General features: G+C 41.8%; 1 pseudogene; it reads right to left on the minus strand.

The window, feature by feature from the left end:
- Positions 1-12,139, minus strand: part of LOC140418091 (putative divalent cation/proton antiporter TMEM165) — a 181,587-nt pseudogene that overhangs the window by 150,415 nt on the left and 19,033 nt on the right.

Below are 12,139 nucleotides of genomic sequence, written 5' to 3' on the forward strand. Positions count from 1 at the left end.
TACCAATGCAGCATTGAAGAGTTGTAATAGTTATTCAGGAGGAAATGTCATGTAAATTGTAGGGACTGTTATGTTATGATAATGGGGGTATGTGTGCCGTTCAAGAACTTGATCAGCATTTCTAAACTGTGTGAATGTTTTAATCGAGGGGGAATAGTGGTAGTTTAGTGTGTTTTCTTGATTTGACTGCATAGAACATCACAAATAATATTGATGTTATTTACACGCAATATTTAGTATATAATGACTATTGGTTCCAAAGCCTAGAAGGGATGTGTCGATATTGTACTTTATTTTTAGTATTGAAATTGTGATAGCAGTACGAAATACGTAAAGTTGTAACACACGGTCTATTTGTGGGGTTAGATGAGTAATGTGTTAAGATAAGACTTAATTTTATTTTTAACTGTGTATTTAACAATAGGGAGATTTTATTTGGAAATAGTGATAGTTCGATGTGGTTTTGTGAATACTCTCGGCATATTGTATTGCAAATGTTGTAAGGGAAATTATAACAGATGAAAGGGATTTTTGAAGGAGGTTTGTCAGAAAGATATTCTCTCATGTACACCAGGGGTTGGCAGACATACATGGTTCAGGACAATGTTAGACATTAATGTGGGAGAAGTTGGGGATAGAAGCAGGGTCGATTGAACCTTTTAAATTAATGAAGCGAGGGAATCAGGGGGTGGTACATGATATCACAATTTACCATTCCAATGAGAAACTGAAAGCAATTTGGATGACAGAAAAATGGGACACTTAACAGCCAATGATGGACAAAATACCTTTTTGGTTACTGATGGACTGAGTTGTGTGCTGTTTATAAGGGACATGAGGAAGCTTCTACGGTGCTGCTACCCCAAGGAAGTAAAATGCTTTGGAGGTAGAGGAACATAGCTATTGTGTTACCTTCCTGAGCGGCTGCGGCTATGGTTCGCGGTAATTGGACTTGAGGAAAGAACGGGGGAAAAACCCTGATCTGTGATTATGGATACATTTACGAATTGATTTTGGTGCACAATTTAAAATCACAAAACATGTACATACAAATGAGAAAGATCGGGGATAAATGTTAGTCAGTACAATTAGATGGGGGGGGGGGGGATAATTGACCAAAGGATACAGCAATGTTTCAAATGTCAAGACGGGGTGTTATTGAAAATATGGAAAGATGTGTCATTTGAAACATGGAAGTCTGGCAATATCTGGTCTGAGAGAAACAGTAGAGGATACAGGGAAAGATCCCACAAAGGGTTAACTGCAGCTGCCAGGGAAGGATTGCAAAATGCAGATAGCCTTGGTCAAGCAGATTTAGCAAACAAGACAAACAGGATTTTGAATGAAGCCATAAACAATGGCTCACACCTTCATTGAAAGTAACTATCTTAGTAAGGATCTGGAAAAGAATGGATGAGGTTCAGTTGAATTTGGTAAGAATTCTAGGTGTGAAGATTTGCTAATACCAGGTAAATTAAACAAAACTGGAGACTATCAGTCTACGAGAAACATAATTCAAAGACAAAATCAAACTTAAAATTAAGCTGAGGACACAATTGGAAAATAAAACTATAGAAATGACAGGAATTAAAAGTAACACCTCTTGAAACCAAAGCAGTCCGAAGATGTGCAGGTTAGGTGGATTGGCCGTGATAAATTGCCCTTAGTGACCAAAATTGCCCTTAGTGTTGGGTGCGGTTACTGGGTTATGGGGATCGGGTGGAGGTGTTGACCTTGGGAAGGGTGCTCTTTCCAAGAGCCGGTGCAGTCTCGATGGGCCGAATGGCCTCCTTCTGCACTGTAAATTCTATGTCTATGTCTATGTCCATTTTGAACATCACAAAGGTAACAATGTAATCAGATCTATGAGATGAAGTCATGTCAAAATGCATACTTAGTTGGATTAAAAGGTTTAGATCAAAGATACTTTTTACAATCAAAGAAAATAAGAGTTACTTTACAATAACGTCATAATCACTTAATTGTTAGAAAGAGAATATAAACCCGAAGAAAGGGGATAGCAGGCAGAAGCAGAACCAGAACCAGAAGCAGAACTCAGAGGGAGAGAGAGAGAGGCAGAGACAGATTACAGTCAGCTCGGTCATGGGAAAGAGACAGGGCAGAGCAGCCGAGCTAAAATAGCTAAGTACATCTAAGGAAGACTAGAATTTAAAAGGTAGGCAGAGTCAGCTCAGAGATAGCTCTCACAGCCCTGTACATGGGAAAGATAGGACACAGCAACTGAGCTAACCAGCGAATACATCTAAAGAAGAGCAGATTTGTAAAAAGAAGATTGATTGTCAAGTTGGGCCTGAAGGTCCCTTCAACCAACCAGAAGGATCCAGAAGCAAGATCTTTTTACTTTTCTGTAAAGACAGTGATTGCATCTTTTAAAAAGAGAAAGAAAATGTATAATAATAAAATAACTTCAAAGTTTTAACCTGAAACAGTGGTTATTAGTCTACTTTACTTACTTAGCAATGCGGGACCCAGGATCGATGCTACTAAGTGGTAAGTAGATGAAATCTTGGGTGAAGGTATGGGTTATACCGGGGGATAACTTCAAAATATAGTTTGACCTGAATAGCACCCACTGAAGCTTGCATCGAAGTCGGGGAGTGAGAATCCCTGATCACCATTTAAAATGTCGGCCCTCTTTGGTACAGGGGGAATTCTAAGAATAGTGGTAAGTTTTCAAAAACGTTTGCTAAAATCCTTTCTATTTCTCGTTATACAGTCCTGTATTTTCCTAGACATCCAGGGTTCCCTGAATTTATTGCACCTATATTTCCCCCATTTCGGAACACGTTGGACCTGCACTCTCGCTATTTTCTATTTGAATGTCCTCCGCTGCTCCGACATAGCCTTTCCCGCAAAGAGCACTTTCCTGTCTTCTTTAATCAGATCCTGCCTTATTTTAGTAAAATCTACCTTGCCCCAAACCATTCACGTATTTTGCAGGTCATCTTTTTCCTTGTCCATAACACACTTGAACCGTACCATCTTGTCGCCACCGTAGTTATCAATAAAATGCTGCTCCACTGCCACATTAAATATTTGCCCGGCTTCGTTCCACGGAACCAGATCCAGCAATGCTTCATCTCTTGTTGGGCCTTCTATTTACTGGTACAAAAACACCCCTGAATACATTTCAAAAAATTCGTCCCTTCGAAACACTTTACACTATGACTGTCCCAATTTATGTTGGGGAAGTTGAAATCCCCTAGAATATTGACGCAACTATAATTCAGCCACGCCCCAATAAAGTGGCTACATATCTGCTCTTTTACTTCACACTGACTCCTTGGAGGTCCATAATACACTCCCGGTAGTGTGGCTGCCCCTTTCTTTTCCTACGTTCTGCCCATAATACCTCGTTTGAACACCGTTCCAAGATATCATCTTTCCTCATTGCAGTAATTGATTCCCTATAAATAGTGAAAACAACTCCCTTTTTCTCCCTCTTCTGACTCGCCTAAATATCCTGTCGGCCGGAATGTGAAATTGCCAGTCATACCCTGACTCATATCGCTGTGATGGCAACAATGTCACAATTCCATTTGTCAATCTTTAGCAGTCTTACGCATTACACTTCTAGCATTAAAGAAAAGGCGATCCAGCCTTGTCTTATTTTCTTGGAATTCAACATCGTTCAACTCACTCGGTCTTGCTTCCTTTAATATAACATCATGTGTCGCTATTTTACTAATAATCTGTGTCCAATCCCCATTAGAAACTAATTTAAACTCCTCCCAACAGTAATAACAACCTACCTGCAAGGATGTTGGTTCCAAAGTGGTTCAGGTGCAGACTGTCCCTCTTGTATATGTCCCATCCTCCCCAGGGACGGCTCATGTGACCCAATGATCTACAACCCTCCCTCCTGCACCAATTCTTGATTCAAGCATTCGTCTGCCCTATTTTCCTTTTTACTTACCCACTAGCACGTGGTACTAGGAGTAATCCAGAGATTACAACCTTAGAGATGCTGCTTTTTGAGTTTCTGCCACGCTCCCTGAATTCCTGATAAATGACCTGTTCCTGCTTTCTGGTTATATCATTGGTACCAACATGTAGCACGATCTCTGACTTTTCACCCTCCCCCTTTAGGATGGCCTGCAGCCGTTCCGTGACATCCATGATCTTGGCCCCATCCTGGAGTCACTTCTTTGGCCCCAGAAGCGCCTGGCTGCTCCCTGACTAATAGCCCATATTCTTCGCATTTCTTCCTTTCTTCTCCCTCCTTCCCTGTACAGTCAAAGCGCTTGTGGTGCCTGATACTTGGTACTGAATGCACCCCTCTGAGGTACCAACGCCCTCATCAGTTTCCAAAATAGAGTACTGATTTCTGAGCGGGACCCCTGATCTACCTGCCTATTCTTCTGTCCTCGTATTATATCAATTGCAAAAACATGCATTAGGAACCGACATTCAATGTTTTGTTTCTGGGATTTGGAATGACCTAAGATATAAGATCAGCTGGGTTCTAAAAACTGGTCAAATATCATTACCCTTTTGATCGAGGAAATGTCACCTGGCAGTAATGGTGCTGATTTGAGCGTGTGCACGAGATGAAGTGCTGGAGTCCACATTGAAATATAGTCATGGCCACACTGAACTTCCGATACAGGCCTTCATTCGTCCATACTAAATATTGCAGTGCTCCCTGAAACTACCTCCAATTAATAGATATATTTGGGGGCAGCACGGTAGCATAGTGGTTATCACAGTTGCTTCACAGCTCCAGGGTCCCAGGTTCGATTTCCAACTTGTGTCACGGTTTGTGTGGAGTCTGCACGTTCTCCCGGTGTGTGCGTGGGTTTCTTCCGGGTGCTCCTGTTTCCTCCCACAGTCAAAAGATGGGCAGGTTAGGCAGATTGGCCATTCTAAATTGCCCTTAGTGTCCAAAGAAAGGTTAGGTTGGTTACGGGGATAATGGGATAGGGTGGAGTCGTGGGGCTTAAGTCGGGTGCTCTTTCCAAGGTCCAGCGCAGACTCGATGGGCTGAATGGCCTCCTTCTGCATTGTAAATTCTATGATCTTTGATATTTTTGAACTTGCCGCCAACTGGACCGGAGCACACTGAACATTACGGATTCTATCAATCAACACTGAATGTACTCGTCGTGAGCAAGAGTGTTCGATATTGAAAAGAGTGGAGCTGAACGGCACCATTCCACATTGAATTCAGAAATGTATTGTGATCTTCGTGTATTTCATTTTACTGCAGTGGGAGTGCTCTGAAAAAAAACACATCTCGATCATTAAGTTCAACCCCAGCGCAGGTGTATTAATCTGTTTGTTTACGTTAGTTTCGAATCGGCCGTCTACTTATCTCATGGGAACAGATGTAAGGTATAAATGTCACAATCTTTGATTCTAATGCAGAACGCGTTCAGAGCTACTGGTAGAAATGCACGGAATACCTAATGGTCTGCTGTTTGCCGTTTACTATCCAGTCATTGCAGTTGTCGGGGTCTCAGGTAACATATTGTGAGGAGGAAAATCCCTGAATTATGTACCAGAATTGCTGTTCTACGATGCCGACATCTCTCCTTCGGCCAGATCATTTATCCTATTAAACGAAATGATTTATTTTCTTCAATTGTTTTCACATATGACCATTTGCAGGATGTGATGTCCATTTTAAAAGTATTAATTATTTATCCTAACATATTTTCTGGACAATTGTCTCCCATTAATGACATCTCTTTCATAGCTTCATTTTCTGCGTTATCGGTTTGAATTCAACTCCGTATTGGCATTACTATTTTCAGTTCAACTTAGAACTTTTGAAGCATTTAGTTAATATCTCTCCGTTTAAACGCTAAACTCTCGCTCCATTGAGATTTACCTGCACCCTTTCGTTGTGCAAGTGTCATTGCGTTATTCACACCGCTACGCTGAATGAATTATCACACAGCTTTCACAGTGCAAATGTTGCTCTGTTAAGTTATTTACGCTGCTGCTGTGGCTAAAATTTCGCCATGTTAACGTTATGTCATTGCAAATCTCCTGTCCAATTGTCAGCATTATTGTGGTTGGACAATGATATTGCAATCACTGTGCAAAAAATGATAATATGTGATTGTCAATGTAATTTCGGATTAATTTTCAGTTATTAGAAGTTCTGTTCTGTTATTGACATTGCGTCTGTGCTTGAATTATCACACTGTTACCAACGTTTAAATGTATTGTGTTATAGACGTTGTGATTGAATTAGCACTCTCCTATTTTTATTGCGTAAATGTAGCTTGGTTGTTGTTTTGACGACGCAGTTCCATTCCGTCAATAGTCACACTGTTGCCCCGGTATATATGCAGTTCTACTGTATAATTTGCACTGTTACTAAGTGATAATTATAATACATAAAACATCATTTTATGATAGTGACTAATTCCACGAATGATTCAAGGATTGACATTTTTCATGTCTAATTCACAATTTGATATAATTAGAGGTCATTATGAGGCATTTAACACAAATAGACGTAATACAATACATGGTTACTTTGGTGAATGAATCTGTATTTAGTCTAAACTCACCAAATTACAGGTTATAACGTTCAATGGTTCAGCTTGGCTATTGCCTTCCACATTCGTTGCTCCTGATATTTCTGCCGTGACTAATGTTGGCCCACAGATTTTCTTTCCGCTTCTAGTACTAGACCATGTCCCAGCCTTCACCGTGCTCTCCAGATTGAGGCCAGAAAGTTGCTGTTGTCCATCCTGTCTGTCAGAACAAAGTTTAAGTTAAATGCAATTTAACAATTAGGACGGCTATAGATCCGGAGAACAGAATTGCTGCTTCGTGGGAGGGACCTGATCATCTGACAACACTGGTCCAGAGATCAAAACGGAATATCCAATTTGACGCATAGCAAAGACATTGAAATGAGCATTACGAGCTCATACACGCCCAAATCCCCCAAAATACAAAAAACGCTATTTGACCGTTTGCATCTCTCTGTTTCAGAATGTTGTTCAACCGGTTAGCCGTCGAATTTTCCAAAAGTGAATCCATTTCCAAAAGTGTCTCGGAGCGGCTGCAGGGCATTCTGGAGGGAGAGGGTGAACAGCCAGCTGTCGTGGTGCATATAGGCACCAACGATATAGGTAAAAAACGGGATGAGGTCCTACAAGCTGAATTTAGGGAGTTAGGAGTTAAACTAAAAAGTAGGACCTCAAAGGTAGTAATCTCAGGATTGCTACCAGTGCCACGTGATAGTCAGAGTAGGAATGACAGGATAGCTAGGATGAATACGTGGCTTGAGAGATGGTGCAAGATGGAGGGTTTCAAATTCCCGGGACATTGGAACCGGTTCTGGGGAGGTGGGACCTGTACAAATCGGATGGTCTGCATCTGAGTGGGACTGGAACCAATGTTCTCGGGGGTGTGTTTGCTAGTGCAGTTGGGGAGGGTTTAAACTAATGTGGCAGGGGGATGGGAACCGATGTAGGAAGTCAGTGGGGATGGAAACAAAAGGCAGGAAGGGAGAGTGTGTAAAGCATGACCAGAGAAAGCAGGGCAGAGAGCAAGGAAAGTCTACATTAAACTGCATTTATTTCAATGCAAGGGGCCTGACGGGCAAAGTGGATGAACTCAGGGCATGGATGGGCACATGGGACTGGGATATTATAGCTATGACTGAAACATAGCTAAGGGAGGGGCAGGACTGGCAGCTCAATGTTCAGGGGTACAGATGCTATAGAAAGGATAGAACAGGAGGTAAGAGAGGAGGGGGAGTGGCGTTTTTGATTAGGGAGAACATCACGGCAGTACTTCGAGGGGATATATCCGAGGGTTGGCCCACTGAGTCTATATGGGTGGAACTGAAAAATAAGAAGGGAGAGATCACCTTGATAGGACTGTACTACAGGCCCCCAAATAGTCAGCGGGAAATTGAGGAGCAAATATGTAAGTGATTACAGATAGCTGCAAGAAAAATAGGGTGGTAATAGTAGGGGACTTTAACTTTCCCAACATTGACTGGGACAGCCATAGCATTAGGGGTTTAGATGGAGGGAAATTTGTTGAGTGTATTCAGGAGGAATTTCTTATTCAGTATGTGGATGGACCGACTAGAGAGGGGGCAAAACTTGACCTCGTCTTGGGAAATAAGGAAGGGCAAGTGACAGAAGTGTTAGTGAGGGATCACTTTGGGACAAGTGACCATAACTCCATTAGTTTTAAGATAGCTATGGAGAATGATAGGTCTGGCCCAAGAGTTAAAATTCTTAATTGGGGCAAGGCCAATTTTGATGGTATCAGACAGGAACTTTCAGAGGTAGATTGGGGGAGACTGTTGGCAGGCAAAGGGACGACTGGTAAATGGGAGGCTTTTAAAAATGTGTTAACCAGGGTTCAGGGTAAGCACCTTCCCTTTAGAGTGAAGGGCAAGGCTGGTAGAAGTAGGGAACCCTGGATGACTCGAGATATTGAGACTCTGGTCAAAAAGAAGAAGGAGGCATATGACGTACATAAACAACTGGGATCAAGTGGATCCCTTGAAGAGTATAGAGATTGTCGAAATAGAGTTAAGAGGGAAATCAGGAGGGCAAAAAGGGGACATGAAATTGCTTTGGCAAATAATACAAAGGAGAATCCAAAGAGCTTCTACAGATACATAAAGGGAAAAAGAGTAACTAGGGACAGAGTAGGGCCTCTTAAGGATCAACAAGGACATCTATGTGCAGAGCCACAAGAGTTGGGTGAGATCCTGAATGAATATTTCTCATCGGTATTCACGGTGGAGAAATCATGGATGTTAGGAAACTAAGGGAAATAAATAGTGATGTCTTGAGAAGTGTGCATATTACAGAGGAGGAGGTGCTGGAAGTCTTAAAGCGCATCAAGGTAGATAAATCCCCGGGACCTGATGAAATGTATCCCAGGATGTTGTGGGAGGCTAGGGAGGAAATTGCGGGTCCCATAACAGAGATATTTGAATCATCAGCAGCCACAGGTGAGGTGCCTGAAGATTGGAGAGTAGCGAATGTTGTGCCCTTGTTTAAGAAGTGCCGCAGGGAAAACCTGGGAACTACAGACCGGTGAGCCTAACGTCTGTAGTAGGTAAGTTGCTAGAAGGTATCTACAGGCATTTAGAGAGGACTGATTCGGGGCAGTCAACATGGCTTTGTGCGTGGAAAATCATGTCTCACAAATTTGATTGAGTTTTTTGAGGGGGTGACCAAGAAGGTAGATGAGGGCAGTGCAGTAGACGGTGTCTACATGGACTTTAGCAAAGCCTTTGACAAGGTACCGCATGGTAGGTTGTTGCAGAAGGTTAAAGCTCACGGGAATCAGGGTGAGGTTGCCAATTGGATTCAAAATTGGCTGGACGACAGAAGACAGAGGGTGGTTGTAGAGGGTTGTTTTTCAAACTGGAGGCCTGTGACCAGTGGTGTGCCTCAGGGATCGGTGCTGGGTCCACTATTATTTGTGATTTATATTAATGATTTGGATGAGAATTTAGGAGGCATGGTTCGTAAGTTTGCAGCTGACACCAAGATTGGTGGCACAGTGGATAGTGAAGAAGGTTATCTAGGATTGCAACGGGATCTTGATCAATTAGGCCAGTGGGCCGACGAATGGCAGATGGAGTTTAATTTAGATAAATGTGAGGTGATGCATTTTGGCAGATCGAATCAGGCCAGGACCTACTCAGTTAATGGTATGGCGTTGGGGAGAGTTATAGAACAAAGAGATCTAGGAGTACAGGTTCATAGCTCCTTGAAGGTGGAGTCGCAGGTGGACAGGGTGGTGAAGAAGGCATTCGGCATGCTTGGTTTCATTGGTCAGAACATTGAATACAGGGTTGGGACGTCTTGTTGAAGTTGTACAAGACATTGGTATGGCCACACTTGGAATACTGTGTGCAGTTCTGGTCACTCTATTATAGAAAGGATATTATTAAACTAGAAAGAGTGCAGAAAAGATTTACTAGGATGTTACCGGGACTTGATGGTTTGACTTATAAGGAGAGGCTGGATAGACTGGGACTTTTTTCCCTGGAGCGTAGGAGGCTTAGGGGTGAACTTATAGAGGTCTATAAAATAATGAGGGGCATAGATAAGGCAGATAGTCAACATCTTTTCCCAAAGGTAGGGGAGTCTAAAACTAGAGGGCATAGGTTTAAGGTGAGAGGGGAGAGATTCAGAAGGGCCCAGAGGGGCAATTTCTTCACTCAGAGGGTAGTGAGTGTCTGGAATGTGCTGCCAGAGGTAGTAGTAGAGGCGGGTACAATTGTGTCTTTTAAAAAGCATTTAGATAGTTACATGGGTAAGATGGGTATAGAGGGTTAGGGGCCAAGTGCGGGCAACTGGGACTAGCTTAATGGTAAAAACTGGGCGGCATGGACTGGTTGGGCCGAAGGGCCTGTTTCCATGCTGTAAACTACTATGATTCTATGATTCTATGATTTACAAAATTCAACGAATGAGTGGGCATGTAGCTCCCGGTGGAATATAGTCAGTTTGAAATGCAGTTATGTTCTTGCTGTCTTTAGTTTACATTTATTGTTGATTTTTGTATTACACACACTCCTATTATGCCTGCTATATATTTGTGCATTATGATTCCGAAGTTGGTTCAAAGTGTTTCCGCCCTCCATTATACTGTTTTTTTCTAAATTTCAAGATATGGGCATGTTTTTTGTATAATCTGTGTAATTATTTTTGAAAGTTGCTGTGTCGAAGAGTTGAGAAATAATTTCCAAGCGGAAATTGAAATGCAAATCTGTAAATTTCAGACAGCATTCTTCGAAACAAATTAGTTTGCAGGGCACAGTACCAACCATTTCCCTGAGAAACACACCTAGAATCTACAACTCATAAACACATTTTCAGCCTTTCTCTATTTCTCTATCTCTGTTACAGCCAACTTTGCAGTGATTGTCATCCTGTCTAGAGGAAGATGCGGTCTCTCCAAATGTGTCACTCACTACCTGGTATCCATGGCGGTGACAGATATGCTGGTCATTATCACCGCTGTCATACTGAACCGGATTGCTGGTATTTATTTTCCACTCAGTTTCCTCTCAATTACGCCAGTATGCAGTCTCCGTTCTACGTTGATTTATGCAGCCATAGATAGTTCTGTGTGGTTAACGGTCGTTTTCACATTCGATCGTTTTGTCGCCATCTGTTGTCAGAAGGCGAAAATAAAATACTGCACCGAGAAAAGGGCGAAGTGGGTGATAGGAATCGTTTGCACAGTGAGCTGTTTAACAATCTCGTTACTGTATTTCATATATGAACCTTTGTACATGATTGGCAATACACCCTGGTTCTGCAGCGTGAAAGCATCATTTTATGAGTCACCTGCATGGGCCGCATACGACTGGCTTCATCGGATTTTAAACCCCTGTCTCCCTGTCATTTTGATATTACTACTCAATGTTTTGACCGTCACACATATATTGGCAGCCAGTCGAGTCCGGAGGAGACTCCGCTCCACGAGCAATAGCGAGAATCAGAGTGACCCTGAGATGGAGAGCAGAAGGAAGTCCATTGTTTTACTCTTCACAATCTCGGGCTGTTTTATACTATTATACGCGCTATATTTTATAACATTTTTGTATGTTCGAATTGCCCGCCTTACTTACTTCTCTGGTTCAAATTACAATAAATCAAATTTTATTGTGGAGGAAAGCGGATTTATGCTCCAGCTTTTGAGTTCTTGTATCAACCCATTTATTTACGCAGGAACCCAGAGAAAGTTCAGGGTGAATTTTAAAAATGGGCTAAAGTACCCATTTAGTTTAATTTTTAAATTATTTAAGTAATGCAACTAAAATATAAATAATAATCATAGAATAATAATAGAATAAAACATAGAAAAATCAAACAGGAATTATGCATCATCTTGGATCTATTGCTCGTTTTCCATTGCAGCGCTCGCCTCCATCGATATAGTCACTCGATTTGAGATCACGATGCACTGTGACGATGTAACAATATATAAGAGTAGCTGCCCCGCTCAAAATTCAGATTTGAAAGAAGTCAGATTTTTCCAAATTCTGATTTGAAAAAAGCAGTCAATATTCAATTATTTTTCCCGTGATTACTCAGGCCTAGTAGATTTTCATCACCCTCAAGATCCCAGAGATTTAAATACATAAGTCTGAAGTATAAGTCCT

The sequence above is a fragment of the Scyliorhinus torazame genome, chromosome 5 (assembly GCF_047496885.1).
Source record: "Scyliorhinus torazame isolate Kashiwa2021f chromosome 5, sScyTor2.1, whole genome shotgun sequence".
NCBI lineage: Eukaryota > Metazoa > Chordata > Chondrichthyes > Carcharhiniformes > Scyliorhinidae > Scyliorhinus > Scyliorhinus torazame.